Source organism: Cynocephalus volans, chromosome 8 (genome assembly GCF_027409185.1).
Source record: "Cynocephalus volans isolate mCynVol1 chromosome 8, mCynVol1.pri, whole genome shotgun sequence".
NCBI lineage: Eukaryota > Metazoa > Chordata > Mammalia > Dermoptera > Cynocephalidae > Cynocephalus > Cynocephalus volans.
In genome coordinates this window covers 85,531,261-85,546,490 of record NC_084467.1, presented here as the reverse complement: position 1 = coordinate 85,546,490, position 15,230 = coordinate 85,531,261, and the positions used below count along the sequence as shown (strand labels likewise).

General features: G+C 35.4%; 1 protein-coding gene across 1 annotated transcript in view; it reads left to right on the top strand.

Annotated features, from left to right (window-relative positions):
* Window positions 1-15,230, top strand: part of DPYD (dihydropyrimidine dehydrogenase) — an 855,274-nt gene that overhangs the window by 591,293 nt on the left and 248,751 nt on the right. The gene's annotated exons all lie outside the window — the stretch shown is intronic.

Here is a 15,230-nt window from a genome sequence, read left to right as displayed (position 1 = left end):
ATATGATCATTATTCCCTAACTGTATTTGGGGAATTGCAAAAAGATTTTGATGCTATTTTTACTTTTGGATACAACGAATGGAACCTTCATGCTAAAATACTTTCAAAAACCTAATGAATAAAATGTGAAATAATATGTTAATATATAGAAAATACTTCATCTTTAAGTAACTAGATATGGTGTTGTATGTTAAGGAGCAATGTAAAAGCTTAATGCTAAAAAGGTTAGTGTTTTGCATCTAATTTAGCTGTTAAGCCCAGGGAGAAGTGGTGTGAATTAAATAAGATGAAATGTAATTTCTGACAGATACTCTAGTTCTGTAAAGTTTACTTTTATCTTCACATCTGGCAGAGGACCTTGTAAGTAGTAGGTGCCCAACATTTTTTTTTTTTTCCCTCAAGTCATCAAATTGATTTGAATGAAACTCAGAGGCCTTTAATTTGGGAAGGGAAATATTTATGCTTATTCAAATGAACATAGGTTGCTATTTTCATATTAGCATTTAGGGAGTATTTTATAGTACTTTGTAAATATTTAATTAACATTCAGAAGAGATGTGTGACTTAGGATGAAACCATTCTTATGCAGCAGCTGGAGAGGCAGGGCTAGTCAAATATTTTTCAAATGTATCCTCATTCCACTCACAACAGGTTAACCAGAAGATTAGTTCAGTAACAGAGCAAAGACTCAGAATTACCCAGTGGGGGGAAATATCATTAAATCAAAGCATGACTTGTATGAGTCACATGATTATGTAACAGTCAGTGTGTCAAGATGTGTAACTTGATTAAAATGAGGAAGCCTTCTAAAAGGACACCTAGAACAGTTCCTGAGTGCCTCTTCCCATTTCAAGTCAAGATTATCCCTTTACCCATTTCACAGTCTCTGAACCAAAGTATCTTTTAGTTACATAGATAAAAACAGCTATGAGGAATTTAAATCTATTGACTAATTTGTTAAGGAAGAATGCATTTTAATAATTATCCCCTGCCACAAAGATAATTATTTTTTAAATGTTGCCCAAATTCCACCTGAGTTTATTTTTTAGCGTAGGCTTTAGTGTCTGTGAGTGTATCTGAATTTACCCAAATGTTAAGTGTCTTAGGTGTATCCTCTCTAGAGAGTTATTTAGCCACATAAATTTCTGTGTAGCCTATGGCTGAATAAGAATGCCAAATACTAAAACTTTGCAGTCATATATATTATTAAGATTTCTAAAACTCTTGGAAAATGTATGTTCCAAAAACCATGATATCTTGGCTGATGGAAATAATATGAACATTTCCATTTCATTTATTAGCAATAATCTCTAAAACTGAAACCAATTCTTCTTATCAGCCAAGTTTGGAAATTTTCTTTTGAATCATATTCTCTTGTAAATTATGTAATTGAAAAATAAAATAAATTTGATCATTTTGGCTTCAACATATTTTTAATGGTTACTCTGCCTCCGGACCCATGAATGTTCAATATTCTGAATGAAGGGAAGGAAGAATGTTAGTATATTTTAAAAAAGCAAAACTTTCTTATGACCCTGACTTTTGGGAGGAGACAACAAACACATTTGAGTTTGTTTGCCTTTTCCTCTACTTTCTTCTTCCCTTTCTCTATCTCCTGTTCCCATTGTTTATTTCCCCCTCCCTAAGTTCCAAAGTCTTGAACACTCACAGGTTGGTGAGATGGGGAATTTGTACTCCGTGTTAGGGGAGTGGGAAGCCATTCCAGTCCTCTTCCCCATGGCATTGTGATCTTGCATTCCATTTGTTGAAAACGTCCTGTGTGCCAAGCACAGCGCTGTTTACATTGTCAGAGCCTGATCAATGTCTGCTTCATGGATGAGACACTGATATTAGTTACATGGCTAGAATATTTATCTATTATTTATTTATCAGAGATGCTTTCTTGTACATTTTCCTTTCTAAACACCTGTATTTTCTCCCTTTATCTCAAATATTTTCCCACGAATACATAATAAGTGAAGAATACTGCCTTTGTAACTAAGTGAGTTTGCCTGTGTAAAATCGGTATAAATTGTATATATATATATATACACACACACACACGTGTGTGTGTATATTTTTAGTCACTTATATATATATCACTATATATAAAAATCATGAAATTTATGAACAGGGAAAGCCATAATGTCTACTCTGCAATATATAGGCATCATATTTATTTATGAAATTCGTAGAAATAAAGAAAATCTCAAGCTGACCTTGGGAATTTGAATTGTGTCTTTCCTGTAAAGTGAAGCTTCATATAAAATCTTTAACACTTCGACATTGCCAGGTGTTTAAAGGAAGTCTCATTCTGCATTCTTTCCGTCAACCATCTATGTCTCCTTGATCAAGCCACTCACTCTCCTGAAGCATAAGTTTCCATCTCTAATGGGATTTGAACAAGAAGATCTCTAAATCCCCTTCCACCTTTAATATTCTGTGAATGTTAACATTATAGGTAGCAGGCTAATATGTTCTTAAACTGCCCTCATGGAGCATTGATAAAACCAAAACAACTAAAGAAATAAATGAATGCATATTGTGTTGCTCTTTTTAAAAACACCTGTCATTTCTGTAGCCGGCATAAAGTTAGTGTTTTACTTATGTGATTCTTAATTGTTTTTACATTAGCCAATGTTGCTTATGTTTTGGTATATTTTAATTTATTTGATGAATGAGATAAATTCATCTCATCTATGTAGCAGTTGTTCAAAAGGTTACCATTGGTTAAATGGATATCTTATAGTTAAAAGTGGCTAAAACAGAACCAACCCTTGGTCTATAAAAAAGTATAAAACTCTAGCCTGCTCTTTCACTTTAGTTAATGGTGTCCCCAATCACTGTGATGTTTAAGCAAATATAAAATTTGGTCCAGTATTGGTAGTGTTCACTCCAAGGAGTCAAAATTATATTATGACATTATTCTTTCTTCTCCTCATAACTACCCTCTGAAGGAGGTTGAGTTTTTATCCCACTTTTTGCAAAAATGAGTCCCCCGTGGTTCCTAGGTTGCAAATCTGGTCATTGGCCACCAGAGTGTACAGTTTAATTAGCCCAAAGTTAGGGAAATCTGTTAGTATTGCTCCTAATAAGTAGGTATTCCAATATTAGCATTAAATGTTATTATTATTAGCTGAAAATTAAGTACATGGCTAAGTCAGCTCTAAAGTCTTTTGTAGTTCTAAATTCCCATTTCTCTAAATATAGAAACACAAGCAAACCAGAGCCTACCATTTAGGTTCCATCTCCTGGGACGAGGGGAGCTGCTCTGATACCTTAGCATTCAGACTGAAAGTTGTCCACATGCAATTTATGTAAACCCATCCTGTAACAGCATATTACTTTATAAATGCAATTGGACTACAATAAATTCTATAAAATCTTGCTAAAATGGCATCTCTTTGAGGTCATCCCCTTTTCCTAAATATTAACTATTCTCACTGCATTGAGTGAATAGCCCTCTTTTGTCCTTTTAAAATTATGTTGACGTTTTTTACTTCCATCCTGCAGAACCTTTTTACCAAACTTCAGACCAGTGCTGAATAAGCCTTGAATACCATTTTGTTGTTGTCATTGTTTTGTTTTTGAAATTATTATCAATGATAGTGGATCTGACAGAAAAATCCTATTTCTGACTTCTCTTGAAATAATAGACAGATATGGCCAGGCTTGGCCTGCATTGCCATGCAGCAATAAGGAACTAGAGCTTAATTCAGCTCCTCTGACACTGTTTCCAGTACATGTAAGTAATAGCAAACATTTGACCAAGAATAAGTTCTCATCCTCAAACATGGATTTGATCAGCATGTGTCTTTCTGATTCAACCTTTAAATATTGAGATCAACTCTTCCCAGGATTTTTGCTGATGCCCTTATGTTCCTGACATTGTAAAGTCTCTAGGCTGCCTTCTTCAGCCAGCTGTACCTTTAAGACCCTCCATCAGCTACCAAAAGAAAAATAGTTGACTGGGGGTTGGAGGTGGGGTGGGATATGAGCTAAGATGCCTTGCCTTCTTATTTTGTCTTCCACATGACGAGAAAGAAGAGCAAGAGACAGCATGTTCACAGGACTTCTCAGTACTAATTACATAATCCTCTGGAAATGGACTTTTTCCTGCTGTCAGAAAACAAAAACTTTTAAAACTTTTTTCTGGTTTTTTGTTTGTTTGTTTGTTTGTGTGTGTGTGCACAAACTGCTTATTTCTTCTGCTTGAGTTCATGATGTGGCATAGTGAGGCACAGAAATTTAGAACTGAGAAGAGGCTTAAAGATTTTCCAGTTCAACCCCCTTATATACAAGATAGGAATTGGAGACTAGGAAGGTCTTATCTGCCTTAGCTTGAGGTTACCAACTAGCAAGGCCCATAGCTTCAGTCAATTAACCAAATTTTCCATGAGAAAGGAAGAAAACCTTTACATGTGAAAAGGTTTAAAAGTGGAAACTTGGTGCATACTCTCATTAAAATCTATGGTGACCTAGAGTTACTGTCAAGGAATTTGGAATTCTTTACCTAACAGTTCCAAGAGGCTATGATGATGTTATTTCTCTAGCTCTTGTAGGATTCCCATTGTTGAGTGGTTTGAATGCCTTCATTGTACATTTGATTGCTAAATAGTTCACAACTATTTCAATAAAGATTCTTTTGGATGGAAAGTTCCAAAATGATAGTATAATCAGGGAAGACTGCTCTCACTTCGCAGGCGAAGCAAGAGCCTGAACAAGCCTGACGCTGCCACTGTTACCATCTGCTGTGTCCTGCTACCTCACAGCCTCCTCCCTTTATTTACACATATCCTCTGCATAGAACTTCTACACACTGGAATGTTTAACTCATTCTCAACATTAATACAGTCTTGCTTTCATAATGGTTTAACTAAGCAAGAATAAGTAGGTTTCAACGTGGTAAATCTTAAAATGTTCAGTGATCTTAAATGATTATTACTCCAAATAAGATCACCCAAAGCAATACTTTGATATCTCCCTCTTGATTTGTTCTGTGTGCAAACTTAATCTACACAGGCCTTATGTTTATTTATTTTTTTTTAAAAAAGAGAGGCTTTGTGTCTGTTTCAAACTGCTGACATTTTTTTCATACATTAACCACAGATTATGACTCCTACCTGTGCCAGAGAGCAGATGTGTGTAAACAGGAAGAGAATCCAAAATTAAATGTGAGGACCACATTGCCCCAGATGTGCTAGAATTTCCCCTGGGAAATAAAGTCTTCCTCCAGCAGCTGGGTTAACAGACCTTGTATCTCATACACAGTACATTGTCCGGGGAGCAATGACCACAGCCCTGCTTGGATCAGGTTTGCATTAGATGTCTGTGGAGGAGATAGTTTAAAGATACCTCTTTTAAAGCCAAAACAGCTGACGTTCATAGAATTTTGTATATATATCCCAGAGAGTTTAAACCTGAGTAAGGGTATGAGAAATACCAAAGACTAGAGAAAGGAATGTGGGAACCCCAGTTGTAAATACAACAACTGAAGCCACAGCCCTGGCCTCTCTTGGGGAATCTAAGGTGAGGATCACTGCTTAATTCCATTTGCTTTTTGACACTGGTCAGGTATGTACCCACGAGACCTCCTCTCTGCAGATTCCTGATTCCTCTCATTCCTTCTGATTTCAGCCCTTATAAGATATGTATGTGATAAAGTGCCTCATTGGCCTGAATGTGATGTTTCATCATGCTTAACTCAGCATGGACACATGCAGGTTTGGGCTAGAGCGTTGGAACTTGAGGTCTGTGAATTGACTGGGTAAATATGGGATTGGCTAGGTTGGCCTCAACGAGTTGAGTCCTGAGACATCACATTCACAGGTTTGGAAATCATTGCACTATGAAATAACATAGCTCCATGAAGAAACCTGAGAAATGGCTGCATGACATAAGCTTCTGCAAAAGTGACTAAGATCGATATTACCCACATACATTGGATATATCCTGTCCTCTTTTATTACCCTTGTGGCATTATAATTTTTGAAGTGTTTTAATATAAATGATCAACTTGTTTATGACAGTGTCTGCAATCAAAAAGAAATATTTGCTGTATACTATGTTATGTTGCCCAACTTTTTATTTGATTTTAATTCCCAGCCATTTGCGTAGACATGGGTGCTTGTGTAAGTAGATAACTACAGGAGATGTGTAAGAAGAATTTATATAACTGCCAATATTTAGCCTAAAGCTGGTTGTCTATGAGTTTTTCAGTTGTTGTTACTAACGTTGGTTAATGATATAAAAATAATTGCTTCTTTTAAAAATTATACATTTTTAGTAGAAAGCAACACCATTTAAATCTAACTGAAGTATCAGTTCTAGGTCAGGGACTATTATAGTTTTTGTGTAAGCCAGCCATCATGTGGCAGTAAAACATGCTATATATAGTAACAAATAGGTGGATCACCTGGTGAATAGTTGCAGGAAGAACAGCTAAATGTATATATTTTTAAGCTTATGTGGTTTTGATTGTACTCATCATTTCTTATATTCCAGAAATAAGCAGCAAAAGCATTTAAAAATGTTCCTTTTAAAAATTACCCTCAAATGATCATTGTTAACATCACAGTGAGTTTGAGAAATATAGCAGAGTTTCTATATGTTTGTTGGCTATGGCATAAAGATAAATTTAAAATGTCATTGGCCTAGAGAGAGACGCATGAGCAAGGAGACATCATATTAGGCAAAAGAACAATATTGGACCCGAAAACTAGTAGGCAGTCAGCAGCTAAGAGTAGAAGCAGCTGAGGTCAAGATGAGGCAAGAGAGAGGATGATGAATAAGACAAATCAAAGGAAGGGATAAGAGACACCACTTTCAAGAACACCTTGAAAGTGAGAACGTTTTTACCTCAGAGAGGATGTTTTTCCACACTTCGTACTGGGGTAGAACTAGTCTTTTAGAGTGCAATCAGTTTAAGGTTCCCAGCTGGAATAGGTGAACCATGACAGGAAGGAGGTACATAGATTTTCCTAACTACAGGAAGAAGTATTGGGCCACAACAAAAGATGAGTCCAGGAAAATAGATTTATTAAAATCATGGCATTTTATAATTTAGGAATGTTAATTGAAGATCAAAGATTCTATGGCTTTTGTCATCATTGGGCAGCCACATTCTCAGAGAACTATATCACCCCCCCCCCCAACAAACCTGAGGTGGTGCTTATTGAGAATCACAGATTTTACACAAACGTGAAATTTGTCTTGGCATTGATTATATCACACAAGTGTTAATGACAATCATGTTTTGTAGCTAACGTTGTTTTTGTTCTCCACCAAAAAAGAACAAACTTTATTAAGTAGCAATATGAGTAATAAATATATACACTCTACAAAAAGTTGCATTTAAGGAGAAATCAATTTAAAGCATGAATTACAATTTTTTTCCCTTTGAGGTGTCTTTAACCTCTTTGTTTTTTCCTCATGTTATGTGTTATTTCTTTCTCCTAGGGTTGACAGTTTGAGTGTTTTCTCGTCTCTCCCTGTTTCTTTCTATTTGGTTTATTCAGCTTTAAAAGTCCTCATAAATCAGTTTGCAAATTTCATTACACTTATTGTGTGTTCATGACTCAGAAAAAAAACCTACAGATTTTTTTTCTCTTATTTGTAAAATTTCTAATTTACTATCAAATGAACATAAATCTCCGTTTTCCTTTGTAACATTTTTTCTCTTTTTGGCTACCCCAGCATTTGTTTGACAACATGGAAGTCTTACCACTGCTGTTTTTCTTGTAACAGTGTTTTGTGTAATATGAGAGAGCTTGATGTACAAAGGAACAATAGTATCCCTTCACTACTAGTGTTTGTTTTCTATTCTTCTTTCCTCTAGTCACTGTTGATTCTACTTCCACTTTCTATCTCCTACGTCTCAAACATTAAAAGAATAGCCTTTCTATTTAGGAGAAATGAGTCCTAGAAATCCCATAAGTATTACTCGCTCCCAAAATCTTCAAATATTTCTTCACTTTCATTCATTCAACAAATAATTATAATACATACCAAAGTTGTGTGAAATGCTGAGAATATAATGATGATCAAAAATAAACGTTTTCAGTCCTCATGGGGTTTACCATTTAAGAGAACAGAAAAACAGTCAAATAACCCCACAAACAGAAGAGTGTAACTGAGATACTAACCATGAAGTAGTGGTCTGTGACCCTTGAAGAGCATGTAATGTGAAGTTCCTGGTCTAGTTTGAAAGGTCAAGGAAGGTTTATTTGAGGAAGTGATGTTTGAGCTGATAACTGAAATATTTGTAGGAATTTCACTAATTGAAATGATTGGGGTGGATTAGAGCATTCCAGACAGTGGAAAAAATGTAAGCAAAAGCCTTGTTGTTGAAACAAGGCACATCAAGGGCAAGACGGTAGAATGGGGTACTTAGAGTAGAAGATGATGTTGGAGAGGAAAGTACAGGTCAGTCTATGTAAGACTCCGTATATTAGGCCATGTTAAGCATTTTGATCTTATCCAAACAGCAATGGAAAACTATTAAAAACATTAAGGGTGTGTGTATGTACAAGCCTGTGCATGTGTGTGTGTTGTGGGGGAGGGGTTGGTGGTAAGGATGATGAGAATTATATGATTAGATTTTCATTTTGAGAGAATGGAATAGAGGAGCATGAGAATGGACTTGAGAAGACCGGCTGTGAATCCCTTGCAGCAGTTCAGTCAAGAAATAATAGTTATAGTTATTTGTTGCTTAGATTAGGAAATATGATAGATATCCAGAGCAATGGACTTGTTAAAGATAAGGAATAGATTCAATAGCATTTGGGGATGAGTTGGGTATAGGTTTTGAGGAAGAGGTAAATGGCAAGATAATTCTTAGCTTTCTGGCTTGTGCAGATGGAGGAATTCTGGTAATATAAACTAAGACAGATGTTTTAGCTGATGTAACTGGTTGGAATGAGGTTGAAGTTGACTCCAGGATTGCTTGGATCAATGAAACTGGATGATGTCTTCAGGACTCCTGCTCCCTCTAGCTTTCTCTTTGTTCCATGGAATGATGGATGACCTGTTCAATTAAGAGGTGTTTGTTATCCATCTAATGACCTAGCCTAAGAAAAAAACCATGGTTCCTAATTGCAAATCCCAGGGGTTCTTCTTCTTTTCACCCTTGGACCATCCACCGATATCTGTGATTCTGGTATTTTCAGTATGCTCTCCCAAACCCCCACCACTAAGCTCATATTAAACACTTTCTTTTAAATGGAGCCATTTGTACTTTGAACAATTTTAAACCTACACTTAAAACCTAAAATATTTTGTGTACCTGAACACAATAAAGACCTTATATGATAAGCCCACAGCTAACATAATGCTCAAAAGTGAAAAATTGAAACCCTTCCCTTTAAGATCCAGAGTAAGATAAGAATGCCAACTCTCACCACTTCTATTTAGATAGTATTGGAAGTCCTTGCCAAAGTAATTAGGCAAGAGAAAGAAATAAAAGGCATCCAAATAGGAAAAGAATTCAGGACAATCTATTATTAGATCATGGCTTTCATGTTTGCTTATGATATGATCTTATAATAGAAAACCCTAAAGATTCCACCAAAAAACCTGTTAGAACTAATGAATGAATACAGTAAATTTGCAGGATACAAAATTAACACACAAAATCAGTAGCATTTCTATACTCTAGTAATAAACTATCCGAAAAAGAAATTAAGAGACCAATCCAATTTACAATAGCTGCAAAAAAAGAGAAAAATACTTAACAAAAAAATTTAACCAAAAAGGTGAAAGACTTTTACACTGAAAACTATAAAACATCAATGAAAGGAATTGATGAAGACACAAATAAATGAAAAGATATCCCATGTTCATGGATTGGAAGAAATAATATTGTTAAAATGTCTACACTACCCAAAGCGATGTACAGATTCAATGCAATCTCTATTCAAATTCTAATGTCATTTTTTATAGAAAAATAAAAAATAATCTTAAAATTCATATAGAACCACAAAAAACCCTGAGTAGCCAAGTCAATCATGAGCAGAAAGAACAAAGGTGGAGGCATCACATTACCTTATTTCAAATTATAATATTAAGTGATAGTAATTAAAAGAGTATGGTAGTGATATAAAAATAGTCTTATACATCAACGAAACAGAATAGAGAGTACAGTAATAAATCCATACATTTACAATATGGTCAGTTGATTTTCACCAATGGTGCCAAGTATACACATTGGGAAAAGCACAGTCTCTTCAATAAAAGGTGTTGGGGAAACTAGATATTCATATGCAGAAGAATGAAATTCGACCCTTATTTCAAACCATATACAAAATCAACTCAAAATGGATTAAACACTTAAACATAAGACCTGAAACTGTAAAACTACTAGAAGAAAACATAGGGGGAAAACTACACAACATTAGTCTTGGTAATGTTTTTTTAGATTCGACCCCAAAAGCACAGGCAACAAAAGTAAAAATAGATGAATTGGATTACATCAGAATAAAATGATTCTGCACAATTAACAAACAAGAGTGAAGAGACAACCTACAGATTGAGAGAAAATATTTGTGAGATATACATATAAGGGGTTAAAATCCAAAATATATAAGGAACTCAAGCAACTCTATAGAAAGAAAAGAAATAATCTGAATAAAAGTTGGGCAAGGGACCTGGGTAGAAATTTCTCAAAAGAAGACATACAAATAGCTAACAGGTGTATGAAAAAATGCTCAACATCACTAATCATTAGGGAAATGCAAATTAAAATCACAATGAGATATCACCTCACACCTGTCCTAATGGCTTTTATCATAAAGATGGAAGATAAGTTTTGGCAAGGATGTGGAAAAAGGAAACACTTGTACACTGTTGATGTGAATGTAAATTAGTACAACCAGAGGATTGCATTTACTGCCAATCAACCTTGAGGGGGAAAACAGAGCATTCTCCACATTACAAATAAAGAAACTGAGACTAGAGTGACTCACTCCCCATTGAAACCCCAAGGATTAATGTGATTCTGGCACATGGTAGGTGTTCAGTAAATAATTTATGGCCAGAATAATGAAGAAATAAATGAATGGAGTGAATAGTTGAATTAATTAAACCTTTCATGCAAAGGTTTTCTTGTGCCACTGGCAGTGAGAAGATCTTGAGCAGGATTATTTTTGAGTATGACTCAGTAAGGCAGTTCTTGATTTTTATCTAAGTTGGGAACTTGAATTTAATTTTTTTTTCCTCCTTCTATGACCAGTCTCAATATCTTCTTCTGATATTTTGTTATCTTTCCGTCTTGACTATTTTAAGTTTCACATCTCTGATTTCTCCAAACTGTTTTTCAAATCCATTCTTAAGATGTTTTTCACTGACAGAAGGCAGGAGCATGTCTAGTGACCCAGGCAGGAGTTGCAGGCACCCTCTGCCACCCAACAGATGGCAAGATCATACCCAGGGAACCAGGCAGGAGCTGTGGGCACCCTCCCTTGACAGGTCATGCCACAAACACCACTTTCATGTGGATAGGCCACCACAGCCACCACTACAGCCACTACCACAACAAAGGTGGCTTGCTGCCACAATAGTGGCCAATGACAACTGTGCAGACAGCCCACCTCCCACTTGACTGCATTGACACAAGGAGTCACCAGTGGAGCTCAGAAAAAGAGGAGGAAGTCTCTCTGCTCAAAGCCCACTCGAGAGTAATGGAAAAAGCAACTGCTCTACCAGATGATCAGACATCAATGTGGAGACACTAGAAATACAAAAAAAAAAAAAAAAAAAAAAATGAAACAACAAGAAAATATGACACCACCAAAGGAATACAATAATTCTCAAATATTTGACCCCTTAGAGCAGGAAACCCTTAAAATGACTAAAAAGGAATTTTGGGCAACAATCTTAAGGAAACTCAGTGGGATACGAGAAGACTCAGTTAGACAACACAATGAAATGAGAAAAAATATCCAGGACATGAATGAATAAATTTACAAAGAGATTAATACCTTAAAAAAGAATGTAGCAGAATTCTTGGAACTGAAGGATTCAGCAGGTTAGAGCAAGCAGAAGAAAGAATTTCTGATTTCAAAGATGGTCTTTTCAAAATAGCCCAGGCAGACAAATAAAAGGAAAAAAACAATTTAGAAAATGAAGAAATCTAAGAAAGCTAGCAAACACCCTTAAGTGCACAAACATCTGAATCATGGGTTTTCCAGAAGGGAAGGAAAAAGGAAAAGGCATTGAAAACCTATTCAACTAAATAATAACAGAAAATTTCTCAGGTATAAGGAGAGACACAAACCTTCAGACCCAGGAGGCTCAAAGATCCCCAAACAGATTCAGTCCAAAAAGATCCTCTCTAAGACACATTATAGTCAAACTGGCAAAGCTCAAAGATGAAGAAAGAATCCTAAAAGCATCAAATCACCTATAAGGGATCACCCATCAGACTAACAGCAGACTTCTCAACAGAAACTCTACAGGCCAGAAGAAAATGGGATAATATATTTAAAATACTAAAAGAAAAAACTGCCAGCCAAGAATACTATACCCAGCAAGGACATCCTTCAGAAATGAGAGAAAAATAATGTATTTCCCAGACAAACAAAAAATACAGGAGTTTACCACCACATGACCAATCCTGCAAGAAATCCTGAAGGGAGTCCTGCATCTGGAATTCACAAAATGATAATCACTACCAGGAATACACAAGAAAAAACAAAACCCATTGATAGAACAAATATGCAAATGAGAAAGAGATGGAAACCAAACCTTACCTACTCAGAAAAAGCCAACAAAAATCAAAGACAAACAATAAAAGGAGAATAAAGAAACAAAAGATGTTTAAAACATCCAATCAAAAATCAATAAAATGCCATAAGTAAGACAGTAGCTTCCAGTAACAACCCTAAATGTAAATGGATTAAACTCCCCACTCAAAAGACACAGACTGACTGATTGGATTATAAAACTAGACCCAACTATATGCTGTCTTCAAGATACACTCATCACCTGTAAAGACACACAGACTAATAGTGAAAGGATAGAAAAGGATATACCATGCAAATGGAAGCAAAAAATGAGCAGCAGCTATTTTTATGTCAGATAAAATATGCTTTAAGCCAAAAACCATAAAAAGAGACACAGAAAGCCAGTATATACTGATAAAGGGATCTATCCAGCAAGAAAACATACAATCATAAATATATATGCACCCAACACTGGAGCACCCAGATATATAAAGCAAACACTAGTAGACCTAAAGAAAGAGAAAGAACCCAATATGATCATAGCTGTGGACCTGAAAACTCCCCTCTCAGCATTGGACAGATCATCCAGGGAACAAATCAACAGAGGAACACAGGACTTAAACTATGCTTTAGATCAATTGGACCTGGCAATATCTACTGAACCTTTCATCCAACAACTAGAGAATATCCATTCTTCTCATCAACACATGGAAAATTCTCCAGGATAGACCACCTGTTAGGTTAAAAATCAAGCCTCAACAAATTTTTAAAAACTGATATTGGGAGAGGAAGGAAGGAAAGGAAGAATTGGTAAAGGGACATGAAAATCAACTATATTGTATATTTATAATTTAAAAATTTTTTAAAAACCTTGAAATTATTTCAAGTACTTTTTGAGACCACAACATATTAAAACTAGAAATCAATAACAAGCAAAACTCTGGAAACTGTACAAGTACATGGAAATTGAACGACATGCTCCTGAATGACTTATGGTTCCATAAAGAAATTAAACAGGAAATCAAAAAAATTCCTGAAACTAATGAAAATAAAAACACAGCATACCAAAACCTGTGGGATACTGCAAAAGCAGTACTAAGTGAGAAGTTTATTGCAATAAATGCTTACATCAAAAGAACAGAACAATCTCAAATAAACAACCTAACACTATACCTCAAAGAATTAGAAAAACAAAACAATCCGATTCCAAAATTAGTAGACAGAGAGGAATAATTAAGATCAGAGAAGAACTAAATGAAATAGAGACCCCCAAAATAATACAAAGGATCAGTGAAACAGAAAGTTGGTTTTTTGAGATGAACAAAATAGATAAACCATTAGCTAGGTTAACCCAAAAAATAAAGAAAGAAAGAAGAGAGAAGACCCAAATAATGAAAATCAGAAATGAAAAAGGAGACATTACAATTGATTCCACAGAAATTCAAAGAATCATTACAGACTATTATACACAGCTATATGCCAACAAATTTGAAAACTTGGAGGAAATAGATACATTTCTGGACAAATACAAACTACCAAGACTGAACCAAGATGAAATACAAAACCTGAACAGACCAATAACAAGCAGTGAAATTGAAGCAGTAATCAGCAATCTTCCAACAAAGAAAAGCCCAGGACCTGAGATGGCTTTACAACTGAATTCTACCAAACTTCTTAAGAGGAATTAAATAGAATGCTCTTCAAACCATTCCAAAAAATTGAAACAGAGGCCGTTCTCCCAAACTCATTCTATGAGGCCAGCATCACCCTGATACTAAAACCAGACAAAGATGCAATGAAAAAGAAAACTACAGACCAATATCTCTGATAAACATAGATGCAAAAATCCTCCACAAAATATTAGCAATCAGAATACAGCAACACATCCAAGAAATTATACACCATGATCAAGTGGGATTCATCCCAGGGATGCAAGGATGGTACTGCATACACATGTTAATACACCACAGCAACAAAATCAAGAACAGGAATAAGACAAGGATGCCCATTATCACCACTCCTATTTAACAAAGCTTTAGAAGTCCTTGCCAGAGCAATGAGGCAAGAGAAAGAAATAAAGGGCATCCGGGATGGAAAAGATGAAGTCAAACTGTTTCTGTTTGCAGTTGACATTATCCTGTATATAGAAAATTCTAAAGTCTTTGCCAAAAACCACTTAGAGCTGATAAATAATTTCAGTAAAGTTGCTGGATACACAATCAACATGCAAAAATCAGTAGCATTTTTGTACTTCAATAATAAGCCAGCAGAAAAAGAAATCAAGAAAGCAAGCCCATTTACAGTAGTCCTCACCAAAATAGAACACCTAGAAATCAATTAAACCAAGGAAGTGAAATATCTCTACAACAAGAACTACAAATCACTGCTGAAAGAAATTAAATAGGACACAAAAAGGTGGGAAGACATTCCATGCTCTTGGATGGGAAGAATAAACACGTAAAAATGTCTGTACTATCCAAAGCAATCTACATATTCAATACAATCCCTGTC